The 14,319-nt window shown below is 31.8% G+C and overlaps 1 long non-coding RNA gene across 1 annotated transcript; it reads left to right on the forward strand.

Annotated features, from left to right (window-relative positions):
- The first annotated feature begins 627 nt into the window (after positions 1–627).
- On the forward strand, positions 628–4,810 carry LOC143074335 (uncharacterized). Its single transcript, XR_012977804.1, has 3 exons — positions 628–719; positions 3,958–4,059; positions 4,719–4,810. It is a non-coding gene; the product is annotated as an uncharacterized LOC143074335 (long non-coding RNA).
- The last annotated feature ends 9,509 nt before the right edge of the window (positions 4,811–14,319 follow it).

Raw genomic sequence — 14,319 nt, forward strand, 5'->3', positions numbered from 1 at the left:
CCTGCATTTGTTTAACTTCAGATTCATTTTGCTGAGCATGTGCAGCCTCATCATTGTTATTGACATCAGTTTCTGAAACTGTGTTGTCATCATCAGTGTTAGTTGATTCATTTTCATTATGTTCATTGTTGTTGTCTGAAATTTAAAAGGGCATCAGTTAATGAGACAACTATCCACAAAGGACCAAAATGACACAGACATTAACAACTATAGGTCATCGTACGGCCTTCCACAATGAGCAAAGCCCATACGGCATAGTCAGCTATAAAAGGCCCCGATAAGACAATGTAAAACAATTCAAACAAGAAACTAACGGCCTTATTTATGTAAAAAAAATGAACGAAAAACAAATATGAATCACATAAGCGAACTACAACCACTGAATTACAGGTTTCTGACTTGGAACAGGCACATATATAAATAATGTGGCGGGGTTAAACATGTTAGCGGGATCCCAACCCTCGATGCCTGATACCGACATGTGGTATTTCGAATGTTACACACATCGATGATATAATAAACTATAATACGTTATTGTTTTTAAAATGTTTCCGAGTCTTAAAGCGTTAAAACAATGTTTCATGCTGTATTATATTATGTAAAACTTGATATGCGTCTTGTTACATCACAGGACTTTTGTTCCAATGAAGAGGGAGCCTACCTTTGGAGGCCAAATAGCGAAGCAGAAGCTGATGCTGTCAGAGATAAGTTCTCTATTCGTACGTTTTGAGTACATAATTCATTCGTATTTTTTAGAACACAATAGCAACTATTTATTGACATCACACCCAAGTTTCTAATATTTGGCTTCTTTTGTTTTTATAATATATTTTCATTTTCATTTTCATATTCAAATTTCTGTTAGTTTTATAACATGTACAAGACACGTATTATTATTTTTTTGCAATGCCTGCCATGTTATAACAAAAAAGATCAAGATATAAATGTGTTTTAAAAAGACTGAGAAATGTAGTAGGGTAAGATCTGCTATAAAAATATTATTCTAACATAGGTGCATTGGTTTTTAGCTCACCTTCCCCGAGGAGCCACTTGAGCTATTCTCATCACTCGGCATCCGGCATCCGTCGTCTGTCGTCGTCGTTAACTTCTTACATTTTGAACTTCTTCTAGAGATCCACTGAATGGAATGGAACCAAATATGGCATGAATGTTCCTTATGAGTGCTGACCAAGTGTTGTTACTTGGTAGCCAATTCAGTATCCAAAATGGCCGCCAGCAGAGGACTTAGCTTAACGTAGGACCCTAAGGGAAATACATACAAATGTCTTCTTTTCGAGAACCACTGAATGGAATGAATGTAAACATTACATGCGTGTTTCTTATGAGGTGCTTACCAGGTGTTGTTACTTTGTAGCCGATCTATCATCCAAGATGGCCGCCAGCAGGGGGACTTAGTTTAACATAGGACCCTACGGGAAAAACATAGAAATGTCTTCTGTAAGAGATTCACTGAATGGAATGTAAGCAAAACAGCATGAATTTCCTTATGAGCAAGTGTCATTACTTTGTAGCCGATCAATCATCCAAGATGGCTGCAAGCGGGAGACTAAGTTAAACATAAGACTCTATGGGAAATACATACAATTGTCTTCTTATAAAGAACCACTGAATGGAACGAAAGAAAACATAGCATGAGAGTTCTTTAAGAGGTGAAGACCAAATGTTTTTAATTTGTACCCGATCAATCATCCAATATGGCGGCCATCGGGGGACTTAGTTTATCATAGGAACCTATGGGGAATACATATAAATGTCTTCCTTTAGAGAACCACTGAATGGAATGAATCATACATACCAATATTAAACCAAATTTGGCCTCAAATATTTTCATAAGTATCTGTTATGATTTTTATGATTTTTATATGATTTCAAAAACCCATGTAGAGTCAGGTGAGCGCCACAGGCTCTTGAGATCCTCCAGTTTGTAGTTGTTGTTAAGTTATTGGCTGTTCGCTCTTAGTTTATATGTGTAGAAAAAAGACACTTGGTTTCTGTCTACTTTTGAATTTTTTCTACACATATAAACAAAGAGCGAACAGCCAATAACTTTAATAAAGTACTTCGATTTATCTAGGTCTGTTTAATTTCATATTTATTTATAGATTTAATGACATGATGATCATCGTGTTTTCAACTGTATAAGATTGACGGATGGATTCAGTAAATGAAAGGAATTACTTTTGATTCACCCTCAATGTTTCCTTTAAATAACAGAACACGTATAGCGCATGCGTTATCCATATCTATATTATGAGTTAAATTCAAATTCACGTAATTATGGACCCAATGAGGTCCAATTATTTATTTAAGAATTGAATTCTTACTTTTCATTCATGATAACTAGTGGTCCCACAATAACCCTATGAAGTTACAAAAAGAAGCATTCAATACTTATAATTACATTTTTTTAGCAATGATCATGAAAACACGAATTTTATTATTGTTTTATTTAATTCACCTGTGCACTTAATTGTGGGACCACGTGTTATCATGAATGAAAAGTTTTATTGAGCAATGCAATTGCTTACGGAATAACACGTGATGTGCAGTTAGCCAATCAGAATTAAGTATCATAATGAAACATACATCTAATGTAATTATTTGCATGTGAAACATGTGTCATCAATGTGTTTTTAGCTTAATTTTACAAAATTGAACAATACTTGTTTCCTGAAGCAAATTATTATTTCACTATAACATATGAATGATTGAAAGAAACAAAATAATACTTTAGGTTTTTTATACATCTCGTATACTGTGTCATAACATTGTGTGAGGGAATTCGACGTTTGCTGTACCACTGTTCACTCCAGCGCAATTTATGACAATACCACTGTATCAATCAGAATGATTATTTTTGCAGTGTTTTAAGAAATGATTTTACTTTGTTGGCGCGTATTATTTGTGATACATTCAATGTTTTAAAAAGGCGAATTTTCTGTATAAAGTCAATGATTATGATGACTTTTGAAGACCAAACTTTTTACAGCCATTTATACGTAAATAAAAGATCCAAAAACTATACCAATACAGAATGACATGTTTATGAAATTATAGCAAATCTATAGGTTAACAAATTTTTATTCGTTTTTGCAAAATAATGAACTTAAAATATCTGACATTTTCTCCCTACCCAGTTTACCCCTATACATTTTTATGATGTGGACTGGTCATTGTTAAGGAATCGTAGGCAATTTGATTGGATTAAGTTGTTATTAGTTTACCTACAAACTTGTTTATGCTTTTCATACATGACTATTGATTAATTAGAACGTGCATGAATGTGTACGGTAACTAAAATGACCTTCAAACTGGATACTGGACGAGTCAATATTATGTTTTATCAATGAAAGTTAAGGTATGAAAGGTAAGAATTGCCACTTCTTCTATTTTCACAAAATTTTCTGAATACACAGTTGAAAGATTATTTTTTAAAAGCCTATTGTGGAGATAAAAGAGAAAGTTTACAAATAAGACGTTTTGTTGCATTAAACAAGTCATTTCTTAAGAGAAATGACGAAATATATTTTACGCACGACTACGGTGGGTAAAATTATTATTTATCATAACAAAAAAAGCATTTTTCTGTCTCTTTGGAACATGTTAATTACAATTAATCACAAACTTAAGAAGTAAGTAAATAAAGTCAAAATATGTCCGATCTGCCTATTTCTGGACATCAAAAGTCAATACGATCGTTTTAAAGTCAATTTCGTCTACCTCACAAAATCTTGTTAGGCACTATAGTTAAATTTAATATTCATTGGTGTAGTCTGCGGTAAATTTCTGTAACGTCAAACTTGTAGTTCGAGGCCTTTATGTACAACTACGACATACAGTTTCAATCGATTTTAATGTATGTGTATATGTGTTTTGTTATGGTATTCCATGTGACATATTTCTATTAAACGCATAACAACTCAATTCATATTGCAGCCTTGTCTCAGCAAATATGGACGGGTGCAAATGATATGGATGAGGACGGCACTTTTGAATTAGTCATAGACGGTGGTCCACTTCTAGGAACATTTAGAACAGGTAATTTCAACCTCTTAAGATAATCAAGTATGCGTATTATAAAAAGTTTTTCTTCTTAAATAATTATAGTAATGTTTTAATGGTATAGTCTTTGTAATTAAGAAATACTTTATCATAAATTTTATTTTAAAAAAACCACACACACACAATAACAACACAATAAAAAACACTGTATAGAACTGCGACGGACGAACCAACACATAAAACTAGGGATAATATTAGGTGATCCGGAAGTGTAAGAAGACTCTGTTCAACATGTGACACCCGTCATGACACTGGAAACCAGTGATGACATTAAACGCTGCTGAAGTGTAAGCAGACTATGTTAAACATGTGACACCCGTCAAGACACTGGCAATCAAGGATGATATTAAACGCTCCTGGAGTGTAAGCAGACTACCCATCATGTTCCATAAATTTTATTAAAGTATTGTAGTACATTCAAAGTACATTTTAATTAGGGACTTTCCTTTTTGAATTTTCCTCGGCGTTCTGTAATTTTTGTAGTTTTTAATTTTGACTGTGTTGACAAATCAACTTTGCAATATTTAAGTTAAATCATTATCATACATAAAATTGATAAGGTGAACTACCAATTAAAATTTGCTTTTATTAAGTCATTTGTTTAAGTCTAAACGTTATCATGTTCTCTATTACAGACCTGTCCAGTATCAACTTAGCAATAGTCATACTCAAACCAAGAGACAAATTTTTCTGATGCAGAATGAAATAAAATAATCGATTGAAATTACTTTTTATTATTGTCTTATTTGTTCAGCCATTATAACGATCTATTCCGGTTATTCCCTTACTCGCCACGTTTGTGTTCAATGATGAATATAACAAGATTCAAATGACAAAGAGAATTATAAACCAGTTGTTCAAAGAGAACAAATTTAGGTCTTTCCGCTTGAAGCAATATCTGTTGATACGAAAATATTAAAAACCAGTTTATAATGTCATTTCCAGTGTCAAATGATAGGTTCTTGTATGCTGATTTCTAAAATTTATGTTTTCTATAAACTTTTGTTTAAAAAAAGACATAGTTTGTTACTTCCGGTCTCAAAACTGACACCTCAAGTATTTGTTGATATTTTACTTGACACTTATTCCAAAAATATATAGTTCTTTATACTTTTTACATTATTAAGATTGGAATTTTGAGATTCTTACTCCAGTAAAACTGTAGGAAGTTATATTTTGTTTGCGAACTGTTCTTTCTACTATGATAATACATAAATAAAGGAATTGATATTGCAAATTTATAGAATATAATTAGATATTTATTGTTTATAGGTATGTTTATTAAAGAACATTCTTTAATTATGTTTGTATTCTTTGCATGATCCAGTTGATAACACAAACCAATACTGTTTTTATTTCTATTACTCTTTGACATTATTTTATAAAACACAACATTACGGTTCCTTTCTATTTTACTCTTTTTTCTGTTACTTCTTGAAAGTATGAAATCTAGTATTCCATCACAATCATCGCTACATATTTTGGTATTTTTACTGTTTTTTTTTAAATTTACATAAATCTTCAAGGTGGTTGTTTACCTTTAGGAATATGCTTGTCATACATATTTGTATGAATAATAGTAAAACTATATACAAACAAATCATTGTAAAAAGAGTATATAGAGATGATAAACCAACAGCAAAAAAAAGGAGTTAGCTACATAATTGTTCATACATGTTTATTTCTCCTTTTTAACTTTGTGTTTTGGGTTTGGTTGTTTGATTCTCTCTATCGAAAAGGTCTGTTGTAGGAGTTGTTGCAGACCTTTTTGAGACTTTATTTCCAGGAGTGGTTGCATTAGATTGTTTCTCAACTAGAAATTGTTGCATTGAACTTTGCTTTTCATCTTTTGAATCATTTTGACTAGTTGTCTTCTTTTTACTAGATTTTTTTTTAGCTTTTGATGTTGATGTTGCTGCTTCTCCTGTACATTCGTCATTCTCTTCATTGGTGATTGATTGAAATGAAGGTTGAGATTGATGGATAGGTACTTTTTGTGAATTTTTGTTTTGAGTTTTCTTCAGATCGCGAGTAAGCATTTCCTGCGATTGTTCGTTAGGCATTTCCTGCATTTGTTTAACTTCAGATTCATTTTGCTGAGCATGTGCAGCCTCATCATTGTTATTGACATCAGTTTCTGAATCTGTGTTGTCATCATCAGTGTTAGTTGATTCATTTTCATTATGTTCATTGTTGTTGTCTGAAATTTAAAAGGGCATCAGTTAATGAGACAACTATCCACAAAGGACCAAAATGACACAGACATTAACAACTATAGGTCATCGTACGGCCTTCCACAATGAGCAAAGCCCATACGGCATAGTCAGCTATAAAAGGCCCCGATAAGACAATGTAAAACAATTCAAACAAGAAACTAACGGCCTTATTTATGTAAAAAAAATGAACGAAAAACAAATATGAATCACATAAGCGAACTACAACCACTGAATTACAGGTTTCTGACTTGGAACAGGCACATATGTAAATAATGTGGCGGGGTTAAACATGTTAGCGGGATCCCAACCCTCGATGCCTGATACCGACATGTGGTATTTCGAATGTTACACACATCGATGATATAATAAACTATAATACGTTATTGTTTTTAAAATGTTTCCGAGTCTTAAAGCGTTAAAACAATGTTTCATGCTGTATTATATTATGTAAAACTTGATATGCGTCTTGTAACATCACAGGACTTTTGTTCCAATGAAGAGGGAGCCTACCTTTGGAGGCCAAATAGCGAAGCAGAAGCTGATGCTGTCAGAGATAAGTTCTCTATTCGTACGTTTTGAGTACATAATTCATTCGTATTTTTTAGAACACAATAGCAACTATTTATTGACATCACACCCAAGTTTCTAATATTTGGCTTCTTTTGTTTTTATAATATATTTTCATTTTCATTTTCATATTTCTGTTAGTTTTATAACATGTACAAGACACGTATTATTATTTTTTTGCAATGCCTGCCATGTTATAACAAAAAAGATCAAGATATAAATGTGTTTTAAAAAGACTGAGAAATGTAGTAGGGTAAGATCTGCTATAAAAATATTATTCTAACATAGGTGCATTGGTTTTTAGCTCACCTTCCCCGAGGAGCCACTTGAGCTATTCTCATCACTCGGCATCCGGCATCCGTCGTCTGTCGTCGTCGTTAACTTCTTACATTTTGAACTTCTTCTAGAGATCCACTGAATGGAATGGAACCAAATATGGCATGAATGTTCCTTATGAGTGCTGACCAAGTGTTGTTACTTGGTAGCCAATTCAGTATCCAAAATGGCCGCCAGCAGAGGACTTAGCTTAACGTAGGACCCTAAGGGAAATACATACAAATGTCTTCTTTTCGAGAACCACTGAATGGAATGAATGTAAACATTACATGCGTGTTTCTTATGAGGTGCTTACCAGGTGTTGTTACTTTGTAGCCGATCTATCATCCAAGATGGCCGCCAGCAGGGGGACTTAGTTTAACATAGGACCCTACGGGAAAAACATAGAAATGTCTTCTGTAAGAGATTCACTGAATGGAATGTAAGCAAAACAGCATGAATTTCCTTATGAGCAAGTGTCATTACTTTGTAGCCGATCAATCATCCAAGATGGCTGCAAGCGGGAGACTAAGTTAAACATAAGACTCTATGGGAAATACATACAATTGTCTTCTTATAAAGAACCACTGAATGGAACGAAAGAAAACATAGCATGAGAGTTCTTTAAGAGGTGAAGACCAAATGTTTTTAATTTGTACCCGATCAATCATCCAATATGGCGGCCATCGGGGGACTTAGTTTATCATAGGAACCTATGGGGAATACATATAAATGTCTTCCTTTAGAGAACCACTGAATGGAATGAATCATACATACCAATATTAAACCAAATTTGGCCTCAAATATTTTCATAAGTATCTGTTATGATTTTTATGATTTTTATATGATTTCAAAAACCCATGTAGAGTCAGGTGAGCGCCACAGGCTCTTGAGATCCTCCAGTTTGTAGTTGTTGTTAAGTTATTGGCTGTTCGCTCTTAGTTTATATGTGTAGAAAAAAGACACTTGGTTTCTGTCTACTTTTGAATTTTTTCTACACATATAAACAAAGAGCGAACAGCCAATAACTTTAATAAAGTACTTCGATTTATCTAGGTCTGTTTAATTTCATATTTATTTATAGATTTAATGACATGATGATCATCGTGTTTTCAACTGTATAAGATTGACGGATGGATTCAGTAAATGAAAGGAATTACTTTTGATTCACCCTCAATGTTTCCTTTAAATAACAGAACACGTATAGCGCATGCGTTATCCATATCTATATTATGAGTTAAATTCAAATTCACGTAATTATGGACCCAATGAGGTCCAATTATTTATTTAAGAATTGAATTCTTACTTTTCATTCATGATAACTAGTGGTCCCACAATAACCCTATGAAGTTACAAAAAGAAGCATTCAATACTTATAATTACATTTTTTTAGCAATGATCATGAAAACACGAATTTTATTATTGTTTTATTTAATTCACCTGTGCACTTAATTGTGGGACCACGTGTTATCATGAATGAAAAGTTTTATTGAGCAATGCAATTGCTTACGGAATAACACGTGATGTGCAGTTAGCCAATCAGAATTAAGTATCATAATGAAACATACATCTAATGTAATTATTTGCATGTGAAACATGTGTCATCAATGTGTTTTTAGCTTAATTTTACAAAATTGAACAATACTTGTTTCCTGAAGCAAATTATTATTTCACTATAACATATGAATGATTGAAAGAAACAAAATAATACTTTAGGTTTTTTATACATCTCGTATACTGTGTCATAACATTGTGTGAGGGAATTCGACGTTTGCTGTACCACTGTTCACTCCAGCGCAATTTATGACAATACCACTGTATCAATCAGAATGATTATTTTTGCAGTGTTTTAAGAAATGATTTTACTTTGTTGGCGCGTATTATTTGTGATACATTCAATGTTTTAAAAAGGCGAATTTTCTGTATAAAGTCAATGATTATGATGACTTTTGAAGACCAAACTTTTTACAGCCATTTATACGTAAATAAAAGATCCAAAAACTATACCAATACAGAATGACATGTTTATGAAATTATAGCAAATCTATAGGTTAACAAATTTTTATTCGTTTTTGCAAAATAATGAACTTAAAATATCTGACATTTTCTCCCTACCCAGTTTACCCCTATACATTTTTATGATGTGGACTGGTCATTGTTATTGAATCGTAGGCAGACTTGGGGTAATTGTAATTGTAATCGTTAATCAGCTGTAATTGATTACAATTTTTCAAGTAATCAGTGTAATCATTAATCAGCCAAAAATCTGATTACATGTAATTTAATTTAATCAATTACTTTTCAAAATACCCTGTAATCATGATTACTTTTTGATTACATTCTGATTACAATGAAAAAAATCTAAAATTGTGTTTTTGGTCATTAAATGAACCTCTTTGTTCATATTTGATAAATTTTTAACATACTAAAATGGTTTGGTTACTTTAAGCTTGTCTACTTCAGTAAAAAATAAACTGTTACAGTATTGAAAAGTCATCATTAGCCTAAGCAGAGACATATAATACAATTATATACCTTTTATCTTGGTAAAAGATATTGTACATACATGTATATTCATCGTTTTATAATGATCTTAATATTAATATTTGATAATAACTGTTATATATTCAAGTAATACTTTTCTTTAACCCTGAATTATAATCTTTTGTTAATTTTTGTGATTTTTGTCAACTTTGAATTGACAGGTAGAAGACTAATTAAGGTTTGTTTTTATTGCAATTACCTATTGAGTATAGCTGTAGGGAAATATATATGATAAAAGATAAATCAGATATGAAAAATTATCTAATTAGCACAAACTAAATTATAAGTTGGACAAATATGTTGTTTAAACTTTTTTTTGTATTTGGACTGGACGTGTAAAATGCAATGGTTTTTAGTACTTTAATACATATTGTTTACAATTTGATTAAACATTTCTATTAAAATTTAACCTAGTTTTAACTGGTACAAATGTAACTTTATTTCATCCATATTTAAACTTCCATAAACTGCAACTTGGAATACATATAAATTATGAAAGAGGTCAGAAGGCAAACAAAAAAACTCTTGATTATGATATATCTTTATTAAATTTAATTCAAAATAATTTAGAGATCATTGGTGATAAAGTGTAATGAATATATATGTAGTGAAATTTGGTGTTTATTTAAATAGATGACATTTAATTTGAAGTTATCATTTTATAATTGAACCAAATAAAATCGGCGTTTTGCATTTGCGCCGATCTGCATTTCATTTGCGCCGATTTTTTTACAGGTAAATAACAGGTAAATTACAGGTGAAATGATATAAGAAGATGTGGTATGAGTGCCAATGAGACAACTCTCCATCCCAGTAATGTTATTTTCATTTATTATTAAAGACCTCTTCCGTTAGCCAGTTGTACATATGTTATGAATTGCCAATCATAACATGTATATAACTGTTGTCTCCTGCTTAAAAGCCAGTTGTACATATGTTATGAATTGTCAATCATAACATGTATATAACTGTTGTCTCCTGCTTAAAATCAAGAAGTGAAAACCTAAGATAAAAGCTCTTTGTTTATACTAAAATGACGAATTAAAAAATATATGTACAGCATTCAAATCCATAAAAACGGAATACATTCAAATCATAAATCGATGTATGTATAGGCAACACATCTAATATATTCCTTTCTTATGATTTCGTCTCTTCTATATTTGGCGTAATTTTCAATAACGAAGGCCATCTTTTCTTTGTCTGGCATACGTACTGGTGAGGGCATTTCTAGGGTTCGCATTTTCTCACAAGGAAGCTATTAAACCAAGAGTTCCAAATGGTGAAGTTGAAATCCTCCCTTCGTTAGTTTTATGGACGCCATCACGAATTGTTTGACCGTTATGGAATGTGTACTTGTACGTGGTCTAAGAATGTATGACATTTGTCATCAGAAAGAGCGTCAGACAATGTCAAACGTGAAGCAGCCATTGATTTCATTTAGGGAAAGGAATGGTAACCCGAAACATTGGGATAGCCATTTACCAATTGCAATGTCACTTGATTTGTCTTTATACTCTGTGCTCAGCCAATGTAAAAGTGTGAACTTACCTGTAACTTACCTGTAAATCCAATTAGGAAAAAATACAAAATCGGCGCAAATGAAAAAATGAAATCGGCGCAAATGAAAGAATGAAAATTTTCAAAATCGGCGCAAATGTCATACGCCCAATAAAATACGTTCTCAAAAATGCTAAAGTTATATTAAAAGTTTATTCATCCACATCATTCAAAATTTTTTGTTTTTAAATTCATTGTAATCAGATGTAATCATGATTACTTTGCCAATGTAATCATTAATTTAATCAGATACTTTCAGAAATGATGTAATCATTAATTTAATTTAATCGTACAAATGACAAAGTAATTGTAATTTAATCAATTACATTGGAAGTAATCGGACCCATCTCTGATCGTAGGCAATTTGATTGGATTAAGTTGTTATTAGTTTACCTACAAACTTGTTTATGCTTTTCATACATGACTATTGATTAATTAGAACGTGCATGAATGTGTACGGTAACTAAAATGACCTTCAAACTGGATACTGGACGAGTCAATATTATGTTTTATCAATGAAAGTTAAGGTATGAAAGGTAAGAATTGCCACTTCTTCTATTTTCACAAAATTTTCTGAATACACAGTTGAAAGATTATTTTTTAAAAGCCTATTGTGGAGATAAAAGAGAAAGTTTACAAATAAGACGTTTTGTTGCATTAAACAAGTCATTTCTTAAGAGAAATGACGAAATATATTTTACGCACGACTACGGCGGGTAAAATTATTATTTATCATAACAAAAAAAAGCATTTTTCTGTCTCTTTGGAACATGTTAATTACAATTAATCACAAACTTAAGAAGTAAGTAAATAAAGTCAAAATATGTCCGATCTGCCTATTTCTGGACATCAAAGTCAATACGATCGTTTTAAAGTCAATTTCGTCTACCTCACAAAATCTTGTTAGGCACTATAGTTAAATTTAATATTCATTGGTGTAGTCTGCGGTAAATTTCTGTAACGTCAAACTTGTAGTTCGAGGCCTTTATGTACAACTACGACATACAGTTTCAATCGATTTTAATGTATGTGTATATGTGTTTTGTTATGGTATTCCATGTGACATATTTCTATTAAACGCATAACAACTCAATTCATATTGCAGCCTTGTCTCAGCAAATATGGACGGGTGCAAATGATATGGATGAGGACGGCACTTTTGAATTAGTCATAGACGGTGGTCCACTTCTAGGAACATTTAAAACAGGTAATTTCAACCTCTTAAGATAATCAAGTATGCGTATTATAAAAAGTTTTTCTTCTTAAATAATTATAGTAATGTTTTAATGGTATAGTCTTTGTAATTAAGAAATACTTTATCATAAATTTTATTTTAAAAAAACCACACACACACAATAACAACACAATAAAAAACACTGTATAGAACTGCGACGGACGAACCAACACATAAAACTAGGGATAATATTAGGTGATCCGGAAGTGTAAGAAGACTCTGTTCAACATGTTACACCCGTCATGACACTGGAAACCAGTGATGACATTAAACGCTGCTGAAGTGTTAGCAGACTATGTTAAACATGTGACACCCGTCAAGACACTGGCAATCAAGGATGATATTAAACGCTCCTGGAGTGTAAGCAGACTACCCATCATGTTCCATAAATTTTATTAAAGTATTGTAGTACATTCAAAGTACATTTTAATTAGGGACTTTCCTTTTTGAATTTTCCTCGGCGTTCTGTAATTTTTGTAGTTTTTAATTTTGACTGTGTTGACAAATCAACTTTGCAATATTTAAGTTAAATCATTATCATACATAAAATTGATAAGGTGAACTACCAATTAAAATTTGCTTTTATTAAGTCATTTGTTTAAGTCTAAACGTTATCATGTTCTCTATTACAGACCTGTCCAGTATCAACTTAGCAATAGTCATACTCAAACCAAGAGACAAATTTTTCTGATGCAGAATGAAATAAAATAATCGATTGAAATTACTTTTTATTATTGTCTTATTTGTTCAGCCATTATAACGATCTATTCCGGTTATTCCCTTACTCGCCACGTTTGTGTTCAATGATGAATATAACAAGATTCAAATGACAAAGAGAATTATAAACCAGTTGTTCAAAGAGAACAAATTTAGGTCTTTCCGCTTGAAGCAATATCTGTTGATACGAAAATATTAAAAACCAGTTTATAATGTCATTTCCAGTGTCAAATGATAGGTTCTTGTATGCTGATTTCTAAAATTTATGTTTTCTATAAACTTTTGTTTAAAAAAAGACATAGTTTGTTACTTCCGGTCTCAAAACTGACACCTCAAGTATTTGTTGATATTTTACTTGACACTTATTCCAAAAATATATAGTTCTTTATACTTTTTACATTAAAAAAAAGAAAATAGCTACTTTCGGTTTACACAAGGTTATTTCCATTGCAATTTCCAAGGTCATATTGCTTGCAAACTAATGACAAAAGTTCCATGCCTTTATCATGTATAAATATGATGTTAAAGCAAATGTCAAATATAGAACGTCAAATTTACCTATGAACTTGACCTTATTTTCAAGGTCATTTCGCAAAGACTTTATATAAAAAGACTTTAAATCTCTACTAATTATTGTCAATATGTTATATTACAATACATTTTACTTTACACATTTAAGGGGGAAAACTTCTAGTGAAAGTTACCGCTTCGCTTTGAGTAAAAATGTTCAATTACGACGGATGACAACTATCAATTAAGTGAAAATCTTTTGTCGATATATTTTAAGGTTTCTTGGGAGTAGCATAAACAACCAAAAGCAAACTATTGAAACATGACATTGACCTTTGACCTTTTTTCATTTAAATGGACCCAGGACCTCAAATCATAAGACCCTAGGTCTCTATCACTTAAGACTTATGATGTTCTATTATATTTCCCTCATGTCAAATACATAAGGGGGAATAACTCTCATATGGAATGTTCAGATCCCTTCGATCCAAATGATTCTTGGCAACCTGAGGATGAAACGAGTGATTTGGTCAAATAAATTTTGTCGTAATATTTTACGGTTGCGAAGGAGTA

The sequence above is a fragment of the Mytilus galloprovincialis genome, chromosome 5 (genome assembly GCF_965363235.1).
Source record: "Mytilus galloprovincialis chromosome 5, xbMytGall1.hap1.1, whole genome shotgun sequence".
In the NCBI taxonomy this organism is placed as follows: domain Eukaryota; kingdom Metazoa; phylum Mollusca; class Bivalvia; order Mytilida; family Mytilidae; genus Mytilus; species Mytilus galloprovincialis.